The 13457-nt window shown below is 41.0% G+C and overlaps 2 pseudogenes; one reads left to right on the top strand and one right to left on the bottom strand.

Moving 5' to 3' along the window:
- Positions 1-514: 514 nt before the first annotated feature.
- LOC148658100 (odorant receptor 131-2 pseudogene) lies at positions 515-1345 on the top strand (annotated as a pseudogene).
- Positions 1346-7143: 5798 nt separating this feature from the next.
- On the bottom strand, positions 7144-7758 carry LOC148658099 (odorant receptor 131-2 pseudogene; annotated as a pseudogene).
- Positions 7759-13457: the final 5699 nt, after the last annotated feature.

The following is a 13457-nucleotide window of genomic DNA, read 5'->3' as shown; positions in this document are numbered from 1 at the left end:
ACTTTGTATCTTGGATTGACATGTTAGATGGTTGTGGTTCCTAATTAATGAAAACAAACTTGCTCTCGAAGGGCTCTAGTGGATTTGTTAGCGATTTGAAAATATCCAAAACATCATTCTTCAGAGAATGTAGATCTGCATATTTGATAAGTATAAGTATAAGTATATAAACACTATTTTCAGAGTCTTTGGAAAAATACCATATATTGTTTGAGGATCAGAGTGCTTAATTAATGTAATGCAATATTCAGTGACACTAATATTATCTGCAGAAAAAAAAACAAAAAAGATAAATCATGCTTAATTTCATTATAGATTTCATAACTGTACACCTGTGAAGTGTCTTCTAATCTTCTCTTCCTCTTACTACAGGTTATAAAATATGATTCAAAACTCCTCTCAATATAACTTAAGCACTGAAAACGTTTTTTTGAATACGAGTGTAACTGTTCAACAGCTGAAGACAGTAATTGTCCAGGTGCTGGTTGGGATTTTTCTCTGCGTGAACTGTTTCATGCTCTTCACTTTTTTCAAAAAAGAGGTTTTTCGGACAACCACACGCTACATTTTGTTCGCACACACCTTACTGAATGACTCGGTTCTTTTGTTATTGACAGACCTTGTGGCACTGCAGATATATTTAAATATCCTGCTTCCTGTGGAATTTTGTATTTTACTCTGCATGATCATGGAAGTTCTCTCCCGCACAACCCGGTTTGTTATCACTGCGATGTGTCTGGAGCGCTATGTGGCCATCTGCCTGCCACTGAGACATGCGGACATTTCCACCCTGAGGACGACACTGGCTGGAATTCTCTTCATCTGGGCTCTTAGTTCCTTGTATGTCATTATTGATCTCTTCATTTTCACAGCTTCAGCACCTCCAAGTTATTATGCAGAAGAGACATTCTGCCGCTATGAAATATTATTACTGACAGAATGGCACACCTATATGAGAGCCATTCTGTCAAATTTGGAATTTGTTGTAATAGGAATTATCGTGGTATTTTGCTACATTAAAATAACAATAGCAGCAAGAGCTGCTTCAGGAGATAATAAAAAATCCTCATCCAAAGCTCAAAAGACTTTGCTTCTGCACACAGTGCAGTTGCTCCTCTGCGTAATTGAGATGTTGTGTCCCTTTTTAGAAATAGTTGTTCAGGAGATTGACTTTCAGATTTTTGTAACTGTAAGATATTTCAATTTTATTGTTTTTATATTGGCTTCCAGATGTGTAAGTCCACTTGTGTATGGTTTACGGGATGAATTCTTTTTTGCCGCACTGAAATATTATGCATGTTTTAGATTAAAGAAAACTGTGTCTCCCCACTTTGTATACACATAGTGACAACTGTAAAACACTGTACCTGTGTTCTAACAAATTATGCAAGGTTGTTCAGTGAGTAAAAGATTCTGTCATCTTTAAAATTGCATTAAGCAAGTTGAAGAATATAATTTTTCTATAATAAACCCAATTGATTAGATATTAGGCTGTGTTATTTAAAAAAGACATGTAAAACTGCATTTGCAAACTAAGTGGCTTTAGTACATTTAACATAAATTACATTTTAGTACATTTAACCATATTACTAAACTATAAATCTATTTTTCTAATTAATAATCTAGTTGTTCTGAATACTGTATCAGGAATGACGAGTGTTCATTGTGCGTAATAGTTACAGAAGCTCACAAAATTATGCATCATTATTTATCATTTAATAAAAGTAATAAAAATCAACTTTACATTGACAAAAAAAACAGTATCTAATTCCACCTCTAATTTGGTGGAATCTGTTGAAATCCAATTATTTAAATTTAGTATAGGGGCAGTTTCTCATTCGAGGACATTAAGATATAGAAAGTGTCCTGTACCAGTGCTACAAAATATGATACACAGTAGAATAGCTCAGTTGCTGTTTAAAGAATCATTTGAGATCAGCTCAAGTTAAGAATCCTTACTTACATCAATGCATCAATAGCTTCCACCCCTTTTCTAACATTATGCACATCAAGATTTGTAGCCCAGCTTTAAATATTGCATAACTTCATGGATCTACTGTATATAATGTATATTTGCACTGACGTGCATTTCTCTTTGGTAGTCAAGCATATGGTTTTCAGCCAGCACAGACAATCCATTCAGAAATATACTTAAAAAAACTGTTGTGTTCATGTTTAGTTTTTTATTTTCTACAGCTGCCTGAGAAGGGAACACTATAGCAGTCCTGGGTCCTCATTATTATTTTTTTCATTCACAGATTGCTGTTGCAATAAGACAAAACAAGAAAGTTTCCATTATTGTTTAATATAAGGAGCATGACCAGGGTTAGGGAAGGGTCATACTTAAGTGACAGCTGGGAAATATGTAAAACACTGAGCACATAATAAGTAACGGCAGAAAAAAATGTAAAATTAGGAAACAAGCACATTGCAGCACTAAAGACCTGTGTTCAACTTCTGGGGTGCTATCTTAATGGAGTATGTATTGCAATGCAGATTTCAGAAAACAGGCCCAGCAGTATGAATTGTTTGTTTTCATTAATTGGAAACAGTTAAGAACTAGCATTTCAACCCAAGATACAAGGTCTAAAACAGTTTTAAATTGGTACATGAAATAACATTTCTGTTTCTTAATTTGTTAGTTACACAAAATTTGCTGTGCAAACTAGTGCTTTTAATTAAAATACTGAAAATCTAGGTGCCCTATTTATATAGTAGAAAAAAAATATAGATGTGGCTGATTTTGTCCTTTTTGTAGTAGCTATTTCACAAGAGACATGACAACAAACTTCAGAGGGGAGTTGTAAAAGGTGCTCCTATAATCACACTGTCAGCCCACCCTAACCAGGTACAAATATGCTGTTGTGAAGAGGTAGAGATTCGTTGCAGACCACATGGCAAATACGATGCAGAGGGAAGACTCCCTGAAAGTGGATTTGCTCCACAAAACAAAAGAAAACAAAAAATCATGCTGACACAACTGGAGACATTTTTATTTTAAACACCCAATCCACGTTTATCTTGATTTTTTCCACTAAATTCATCCCCTCTAATGAGATAATTGTCATCTTTGTTATGTCAATAAGGAGTTTCCTAATAATTAATATTTTTATTTAAAAAGTCTATGGACGTCTTTTGAAAGCACAGGTCTTGATTCTCTCTGGAAATGTTCAAGTTCAAGTTTATTGTCATTATACTCATATACAGTACATGGTATATAGTATAACGAAATGCTATTTAGCTAGCTCTCGGACATAAGTAGTACAAAGAAAAAAAACAATAACAATTATACAATTGTGTAACAAAAGAAAGACAGAGACAACAGGCAGTGTGCAAAAAACAACAAGAGACGATGTGCAAAAACATAAACTGGCAATGTGCAAAAAACAACAACATGCAATGTGCAAAACAACAAAAAGGTAACAGGTTATGTGCAAAAATATGCATCAACAGAATGAAATAAAGGGATAGAAATTATGGGGAGTGAGCTTTTGACATGTATGGTAGAGGTAGATTTTCAATGTGTGTTTGGGTTTTTGGTAAGAAAGAAAGAAGGCACTGTGAGGTTCAGATCATAGGTGAGAGGTGAGGTGAGAGTGAGATAGGCTGGGAGTTTAACAGTTTGATAGTGCGGGGGTAAAAACTGTCGAATGCTCCGGTACCGTTTTCCAGATGGTAGCAGATCATAAAGTCTGTAGCTGGGGTTTGTGGGGTCTTTGATGATGCTTAGAGCTTTCCTCAAGCACCCTCTGTCATAAATGTCCTGGATAGATGGGAGGGTAACCCCAGTGATGGACTGGGCAGTTTTCACCACCCGCTGTAGGGCTTTGCAGTAAGCAGCACTGCAGTTGCCATACCCCACTGTGATGCAGCCTGTCAGTGTGCTTTCTGTAGTGCATCTGTAAAAGTTAGTGAGGATCTGGGGACATATCTTAGCCTTCTTCAACCGTCTTAGGAAGTACAGGCGCTGTTGCGCTTTCTTGATCAGACAGGTGTTGTTGAGAGACCATGTGAGGTCCTCGGTGATATGGTGACAACATTAGTGTTTTGTTTTAAACAGCTTATTAATTTTGTTCTAAGACCAGCTTAAAAACGTGCTCTTCCTTTAGCTTAATACATCTCCCCAGCCTCAGCCTTTGTCATTGCTCTCTTAATTTGCTCAAGAAAATGACATAATATGACAGGTGGCAAATTCGTCATTAAAAAACATGTGACCTCATCCTGGTGAGGTTTCAGCAAGCCTGGGCCTGTCCCAGAGCACGAAATGCCAGTCACAGAACTGGGCTTCTGGGCTTCGGGATGAGAATCCAGTAATGTGCCAGTACATTGTGTCCATTTTCCCTTATTAACACAAGACAGATCATGGCACCTCTGTGTGGGTGATGAGCCTGCACAGACAGGTGGCAGAGGTGCTTTAATCAGCCCTAGTGGCTCTCATCTGGGGGAGCCTTAAGGGACTGGGAACACTGGAAACAGCAGGAGAATGATAACACTGTGTACAGACAATGGCGAGTGTCACTTTACGTTACAAGGAGGGATATGTAATTTGAACAATTAATAAGTTTATTCCATGCTGAAAAGAGAAGAAAGAAAACACAACATTTTGGCCGTGGAGCTTTCTTCAGGTGTGAGTAAGACAGGACAGTAAGCAAAGGTAATGTAGCACAGAAGAACAAAAGCTGGGAGAGAGGAGGAGCGAGGGGCGGGAGCATGGGAGATGGGATATGTAATTTACTGAATATCGAGTGTGGAGATGTTGTGTGTCTTCAGTGTCTTTGGCAACATGTTCAATATTAATATAGAACATTAAAGCAGCTCAGAATGCTGTGTGTATAACTCAGAAATGTAGTAAATCTTTTGATTCATGATTTATTTCAGTTGTCTTAAAGCTTGAACAACAACAAGACCAAAATCAACAAGATTTGGGGACACATGGGGTACAATGGCCAGCAGCCATGTCACCCTGCAACTCACAACTCACTGCAGGTGTGAGCCTGGTCAGTACGTGGATGGTAGACCTCCTGGGAAAGATAAGGTTGCTGCTGGAATAGATGAGTGAAGCCAGTATGGGGCGCTCACCCTGCAGTCTGTGTGGGTCTCTTTGGGCCCTAATGCCCCAGTATATTGACGGGGACACTGTACTGTAAAAAGATGCCATCCTTCGGATGAGACATAAAACCAACTTTCTATGGTCATTAAAAATCCCAGGGTGTTTCTCGAAAAGAGTAGAGGTGCTACCCCGGCATCCTGGCTAAATTTCCCATTGGCCTTTACCAATGATGGCCTCCTAATAATCCCCATCTATGAACTGGCTTCATCACTCTGTTCTCCTCCACACTGATTACTCATGTGTGGTGAGCGTACTGGTGCACTATGGCTGCTGTTGCATCATCCAGGTGGGGCTGCACACCGGTGGTGGTGGAGGGGAGTCCCCATTACATGTAAAAGCGCTTTGAGTGGAGTTTCCAGAAAAGTATTTACTATTATAATTCGGCCCGGTCCCTGGTGCGTCCTCTGTGGGCCTCCCCTGACATCACGACCCTGGCTCAGCCCGGCCTCAGGAGTGGGCCGCCCTGACAGCGTGTGTCCAGTTCAGCCCGCTCTCTGGAGAAGACCGCTCTGAAAGTGGGTCTAATTTGGACCACTTCCAAACTTCCACTTCTGGTGCTGTCCTTGCCAGACCGCCCCGCCAACTGCCTGACCCCAGGACCTGCCCCCGATTCTCCTCCTTCTATCTGTCCCGGCAGAGCAGAGCCCATTCTGTAGCATGTCAGTCAATAACCCTGGACTATGACACCCATTATCTGGAGTCTGTAACTTCTTCTGCTCCACCCCTGTCATCCTGATTTTTGAATATCTCAGAATAGGCTTTTTGAGCTGGAGTGATTGACAGACACCTGCAGGAAGGCAGTGTGGGGATATAAACAGGGCTGAGCTTTCTGTCTTGAGGAATCTGGGAAGTTGTAGCATTGTGTTTGGTGTCAGTGCTTTTCACATGCGGTATTAATATTATTCCTGTCACAATAAACAACAAAAGTTATGCTTTAAGACCAGAAATGTGTTCTCATGTCATTTTTTTTAGACTTATCCCTTTATTAAACATATATTTAAACTGTTCTTTACAAAAACACCGTATTATTATGTATGAATAATAAGTTATTTTGTATTATTATTACTTTTTACCCCCTCCTGAAAAGCCAGCATACTGTACATATGGTACAGATTGCTGACACAATAATCTAAGTGCAGCATGGTGAGTTAAAAGACAGGTGATCCGACAGTATACTTGCTTAATTAATGCTGCTCTTAATTGTGGGAGAAGGAGGTGATAAGAGCAGCTGACACACTGCTGTGTCTCTAGGAACACAGAGGAGGCGAGAGGCCTGTGGTCCTAGACTGGAGATAGTGTTCACACTTCTCAGCAGACTGCAGATAACGGAGATATGAAAGCAGCAGCTATAATTATACACTCTTATGTTCAAATAATTTCCATGAGAATCAATTTTTAGTTATGTTTTACATATGAGTGCCAATGTAAAGTTGATTTTTGTATTACTTTGATTACATGAGAAATATGCAAACGTATTTTTTCTGTAATTATTATGCACAGCGAACTGTTCATGGAACATGGAACTGAATATCATGTTCAGGAGATGGTATTCAGGACAAATATTTTATCCACCTGGAAAAAACTGTAACCATTTGACCTGCATGAGTAATATTGTTAAATGTACCAGATCCACTTAGCTCCTAAGTGAAGTTTTACATGTATTTTTATTTAATTTCTAGATTTTTTAATTCATTGGGGTTGTTCGAAAACCTTCTATTCCACAATCAATATGCAAAATTCAATTTTAAAGATGACAGAATGTTTTACTCACTGAACATAGTGTAACAAATATGCCCCTGCGCATGACAGGGATGTTGACCATTCAGGTTAAGGAAGGTCTTCTTTAGCTCAGCTGGCAATACCCCTGTTGAGCGACAGCAGAGACCCGGGTTCGAGGCCATGTGGTGAGGGACAAACTGTGGTGGGAGCACTGGGGCACAAACCCAAGAACCCGAATTTGCTGCAATGTTATAAAATAGAGACTTTTACAAAGTTTCATATAAGAACTCAGAAACAACGTTTTACACCTTCCATTATGTGTATACAAAGTGAGGAGACACTGTTTTCTTCAGTCTAAGACATGCATAATTTTTAAGAGCATTAAAGAATTCTGCATCCCTTAAACCATAAACAAGAGGGCTGAGACATCTGGAAGCCAATGTAAAAGCAATAAAATTGAAATATCTTACAGTTACAAAAATCTGAAAGTCAATTTCCAAAACCGCCATCTCTACAAACGGACACAATAGTTCAATTAAGCAAAGGAGCAACTGCATGGTGTGCAGGAGCAAAGTCTTTTGAGCTTTGGATGAGGATTTTTTATCATGTCCTGAAGCAGCTCTGGCTGCCGACATTATTTTAATATAACAAAATACCAGGATTATTCCTATTACAACAAATTCCAAATTTGACAGAATGGCTCTCGTATAGCTGTGCCATTCTGTCAGTAATAATATTTCATAGCTGCAGAATGTGTCTTCTATATAATAACTTGGAGGTGCTGTAGCAGTGAAAATGAAGAGATCAATAATGGCGTATATGGAACTAAGAGCCCAGATGAAGAGAATTCCAGCCAGTGTCCTCCTCAGGGTGGAAATGTCCGCGTGTCTCAGTGGCAGGCAGATGGCCACATAGCGCTCCAGACACATCGCAGTGATGGTAAATGGGGTTGTATTGGAGACAATTTCCATAATCATGCAGAGTAAAATACAAAATTCTACAGGAAGCAGGATATTGAAATGTACCTGCAGTACTACAAGGTCTGTCAAAAACAAAAGAACTGAGTCACTGAGTAACGAGTGTGCGAACAAAATGTAGCGTGTGGTTGTCCGAAAAATCTCTGTTTTGAAAAAAGTGAAGAGCATGAAACAGTTCACATAGAGAAAAATTGCAACCAGCACCTGGACCACGACCATCCTCAGCTGGCGAACACCCAAACTGGGAATCAAAAAAATGTCTTCAGTGCTTACATTATTTTGTGTGGCATTTTGAATCATATTTCATAACCTGCAATAAGAAGAAAAGATATGATTAGAAACCACATTAAAGATGTAATGTTAATAAATGTATCTGTAAGTAAACCATGCATGTAGTTTAGTTTGTTTTCTTTATCTTGTTTTTTTCTTCAAATGACATTGATGACAGCCAAAAACATTGTGTCGAATAAGACAGAAAAATATTACTTATCTGCATACTTCTGTTGTTACACTTGTCAGTAAAGATAAAGCACAGAGTAAAGCTCAACATACAAATTTAAAGAGTGTGGAAGTGCCTGTTTCATTCTCTACCTATTTTCTTATTTTCTTGTATAACATGTATCATTTAATATTGAATTACCTTTAAAAAAATCTGATAGTATCCCCAAACAACATACAGTATTTGTAGAAACAGGTCTGAAGTCAGTTTTTATAAGATATGTTTGTCTAATATGCAGATCTGCATTCTCTAAGGAATGATGTTTTGAATATTTCCAAACTGGTGACAAATCATATTGAGCCCAATGAGAGCACGTTAGTTTTCATCCAGTGGGAACTACTAAGAAATAGTCAACCCTAGATACAGTGTCTTAAACTGAATTTTAAATTACTACGTGAGTAGAAATCCTTGTTTGCTGGTTAGACAAAATACACAAACAAGTTCTTTGATAAGAAGTTCATTGCAGAAGATTTTTATTTATCTTCAAATATGTTAACAAAAAATGAATCAAGCATGGGAAATAATGTTTGACTGTGCGTTTAAATGTCATCATGTCCATTGAGAATCTTTTGGGAAAATCCCTGTAGAAAGTAAGGAATTCTAGAGAAATCATTCGTTCTCCTATTCAGTCCTCAGAATAGTCATAAGAATTAAATGGCACAGCCTAAATTCTGGCATGAAGAACATATTCTACAGTGGACCATCCACTTCAATGTCTCTTAAAATAGTTCGAAAATATGTCAACTGTACTTTTGACAGTAACAACAAGATTTGGGGTTGCACGGGGTATAATAAAAAATGCAATTCCATTTCTTAATTTATAAGGATAACTTTCACAACCATGATCTTAATAGAATCCATCCAGTAATTTTGGGATATTATTTTACATACATACAGGTCTGGGAGCTTTTACAATGGTTTCAGTATGTTTTTGCGGGACCCTGGCTGCACTAATATGGTGCAACACCCCTACAGGACCGCCAATGCAATGCCACTCTGACAGCAACCTTGCCACCTAAACCCAGAGAAGCAAATAGCCATCGAGCACGCCATTGCTGAGATACCAGGGAGGCCAGCGGAGCTGCTTCCGAAGAAGGATGCCAGTTGGAGGTTTTGCGTGGATTATCGAAAGCTGAATGCCGTGACCCGGAAACACTCCTGCCTGCTGCCTCGGATCGACGAGTCTTTGGATATGCTCCCTGGAGAACTGGATCTGGAGAAGATAGCGGGCTCAAGCTTCGCCGTCGCAAACGTCACCTGCTCCACTTTGCGCCTTCTCTTTCTTGGGCCACTGTGTGAGTGGGGCAGGGGTAGCCCCCAAAAAAACATGAAGGTGTGCACTGTGCAAGACTGGCCAATGCCTGTCAATGCAAAGCAGTTCAGGACCTTCCTGGGCCTGGCCATTTACTAACTCCAATTTGTGACCCTACACAACACACTGCAGTGGGCGGAGCGGTGGCACTGTGGCTAAGGATCTGCCCCTGTGGCTAGAAGGTTGCCTGTTCAATGGCTGACCCTGCGCTCTAACCCCAAGCTTCTCTCCCTGTCTGTGTGTCTCATGGAGATCAAGCTGGGTTACGTGAAAAGACAAATTCCTAATGCAAGCAAGTGTATTTGGCTCATAAAGTGGTCTTATCTTATCTGTCTTGTCTTACACCAGCATACCTGGGTTGGAACCTCATAGAGCTGGATCAGACACCACTAGCGTGCCTTGTTGAACTCACACTCTGTGGCACAATTTATCATGGACACTGATGCCAGCGACAACAGAATCGGTGCTGCCTTTGCCCAGAACCTGGGAGATAGAGAAAGGGTAATCGTTTACTACAATAGAGCCCTTACCAAAACAGAGCAGAATTAGTACATTACATGACGAGAGCTACTAGCAGTGGTGGATGCTGTAGAGCACTTCACGCATCATGTCAGCGGCCTACCATTCACCGTCCTCGCTGACCATTTGGCACTAAGCTGTTTGATGTCTTTCTAAGAGCCAGAGGGGCATGTGGCCAGATGGATTGAGAAGGTACCAGTACTGTGTGCAGCACCAAGCAGGACAGGAAGACCCCCCCGTGGAAATCGGTTCATGCTAGTCACAATCGACCATTTTACCTTCTGGCCGGAGACCTATTCCTTGCTGAACCCAGAGGCTGAGACAGTGTGTAATGCCCTTATCGACGGGATTTTCAGCTGGATTGGAATCCCCCAGGAGTTGTACTCAGATGAGGAGTGGAACTTTGAGTCACGGGTATTCCAGGCCATGTGCAAGCACCTGGGAATCCTGAAGACTGGGACTATGCCCCTACATCTGCAAGGCACCGGCCTGGAAGAATGATTAACCTGGACCCTGGGGACCTGCCGGCCCACAGTGCAACACTCTACCTCCTGCACCCCAGCACTGCTGATGTTAGGCTGAGAATTCAGCACCCCTGGGAGCCTGAGCACCTGACCTTGACATCACCAATTTCTCAGACTCACTTCCCTTTTTCCCTTCCCATAGAAATCGGGTTCCCCTTTCCCTTTTCCCACATTCTCGCATCAAACCCATAACTGAGCAGTAGGCTCTGTACACCATGCCTCCATTTTGCTACTTTCCCTGCCTTTGCCTGAGTGATTAAAAAGCTCATATATTCTAAAAGTGCAATAAACGAGTGAGCTGCTGTCACAGTCTACTGCCTCTCTTCATACACCACCACCCACACAGAGGGATTTTAAGGGGGACTGCTATAATACACAGCACCTTTTTGTGCTGAGACATAGAGAAACTGACAGTGCCTCTGTGCCTAAAGAACTGATACAGATGGGGAGGCTGGCCTTTGGATATGAACTTACTGGACACCTGTGATCCTGGAGCTCTGCACAAGTGAGCTGATAACTAAACAGCATGTTCAGCTAATCTCCAGAGCTGTCACACATTATTCAGGGTTATACAGAACTTTATATTTAAAAGAATATGTGCTAAGTAAAAGACATTAAAGAGGTTATTACACATTTTCCATACTTTCTCTCAGCTGTGAAGTAGAATATGTAATAAGAAAAAAAATCAAGTCAAGGCCGCGCCGTGAATCTTCCTTTTATGAAGCAGACTTAAATATGTAGTTCCTCACTATTTTTTCATTCATTTTTTGCTGCTACAATAAGATAAATGTGTTACAACCTGCGCCGCGCCCCAGGACAGGGGCAGACGCTGAATGAAGTAACAGACCCAAAAGCTGGAGTGCCACAGTCGAGAGGGCACAAGACAGGCTGCCACAAAGCCAGTCTGAGGCAACACTGTCGGCAGAAATCGGCTGGCAGGGACCAGTAACGTGGGCCATCAGGCTCAGTCGGGATTCCTGGGCCAGGCTCCAGGAGAGAAGGCTGCGCAGGGCAGTGTACAGACTGCTGGAATTTCCTGGGATGCAGACAGGCAGGAGGAAGGACTGGAACACAGGGAAGGAGTGCTGGGAAAGTAGCTGCAGGACAGGGAGAGTCGTCAGGTCCAGAGCTAAGCTGTTTACAGAGCGTAGCGCGGGGCCGAGGGGTCCAGCTCTGAGGCTGGGCAGGATACTCCCAGTCTGAGCTGTCATCCTCAAGGATACCAGTATGAACAGGGCACCTGCTCACTGGGAGGTTATCTCCAGATACAGGAACAGTGTGCTCTGTCAGGGTGGACTGGGGAGATGCTGTATAGACAGGACTGAGGGAGCTGTCTGCTGAGGTCTGTGTCTGCAGCAGGGTCCCTACCTGCGGTCCTCACTCAACCTGGAGAAGCCCTGGAGAGGACATCTGTGGGCAGAGCTGACAGGTGGAGCCCAAGAACTGGAAACCAGAAAAGAAAGGGCTCTGCTGGGACACTGAAGGGTGGATTAACACGTCATACTTCTTCTCAGATCACCGAGAAAAGAGAGCAGAGGGTTTAAATTCCCCAGAGGCCCTGGTACCGTGAGAGTTCTTACTACATCCAGGTGCTCTGCATTAGCTGTCTCCACGGCGATCAGAGCAGAGCGGAGGCCTGACCTCTGGCCACTGCAACTTTGACAAGCCCTGAGGTTGCATTAACTGTTTATTCCCACAGGCTGTCAGATTTCTGACTTCTACCTCTGCCCCTGGCTCACATCGATGTTTTTTCTTTCAGTTGTATGTTATTTGACTCTTTTTGTTGTTGCTGCTGCTGTTCTGTGTTCATGTTTTTGGTGTTTCCTTAACGTCTTAGTACTTGAGCATACATGCAAATAAGCATTTCATTGCACTTGTGCATATGATAATAAACTGAACTGAACTAATGTTAGGGGCAGGAGTAAAGAAACACTAATACAATAATATAATAAAGTGACAGTATGTACGTAAAATACTATGCAGGTATTAATTCATTGCAGAAAGAATTAAGAAAAAACACTCTTCATACGTACACTAAAATTGATGATAGATTTTAAATTTTAATGCAACGATATATTCAGTTCAAAGCTTTTTGAATTTTCATGCTTTTTCATGAGCTGGGTTAGTGTGCCGCACATCTATTTCTTTACTGAAAAATGATCTGAGATTTGAGTCATTTCCTTTTATTTTTAAACATTCTTTACAACAACACTGTAAGATTATGTGGACATCAGGGTTCTCCATTACATGTTACAAGAGAACATGGGTGACCTTTTACCACCTCCTAGGAACCCAACATTAATACTTGTGGTGCAGAGTGCTGACCCAATAAACTATGTGCAGTACAATGAGTTGAGAGACACATGATCAGAGCGTATACGTGCTTAGTTAACGCTGTTCTTAACTGCAGGAGAAAACAGAGGTGATACGGAGCAGCTGACACACTGCTGTGTCTCTAGGAACACAGAGGAGACGAGAGGCCTGTGGGCCAAGAACTGCTACAGTGTTCACTTCTCAGGCTTAATATATAATGTACTGTATATATTTCTTAACAGACTATCCTTACCAGTTGAAAACATTATACACATTATACACTCACAAAGAGCAATGTACTTCAGTGTCAATTTAAACACTTTATGCAAAATATAAATGTGGGCAACCATTGTGGATAGCTATAATGGAGCTGAGCTTTTTGAGATTGTATCATATTTTCTCATAATGCAGTTATGCTACAGGCCATTTCTGCAGTTCTTTTCACATTTTATTGTAATTTAATGAAAACCCTACACTAATTTTA

This window comes from Lepisosteus platostomus, chromosome 7 (genome assembly GCF_059453375.1).
Source record: "Lepisosteus platostomus isolate fLepPlt1 chromosome 7, fLepPlt1.hap1, whole genome shotgun sequence".
NCBI classification, from domain to species: domain Eukaryota; kingdom Metazoa; phylum Chordata; class Actinopteri; order Semionotiformes; family Lepisosteidae; genus Lepisosteus; species Lepisosteus platostomus.
The sequence above is the reverse complement of the archived record's forward strand: the minus strand, read 5'-3'. Positions and strand labels throughout refer to the sequence as shown.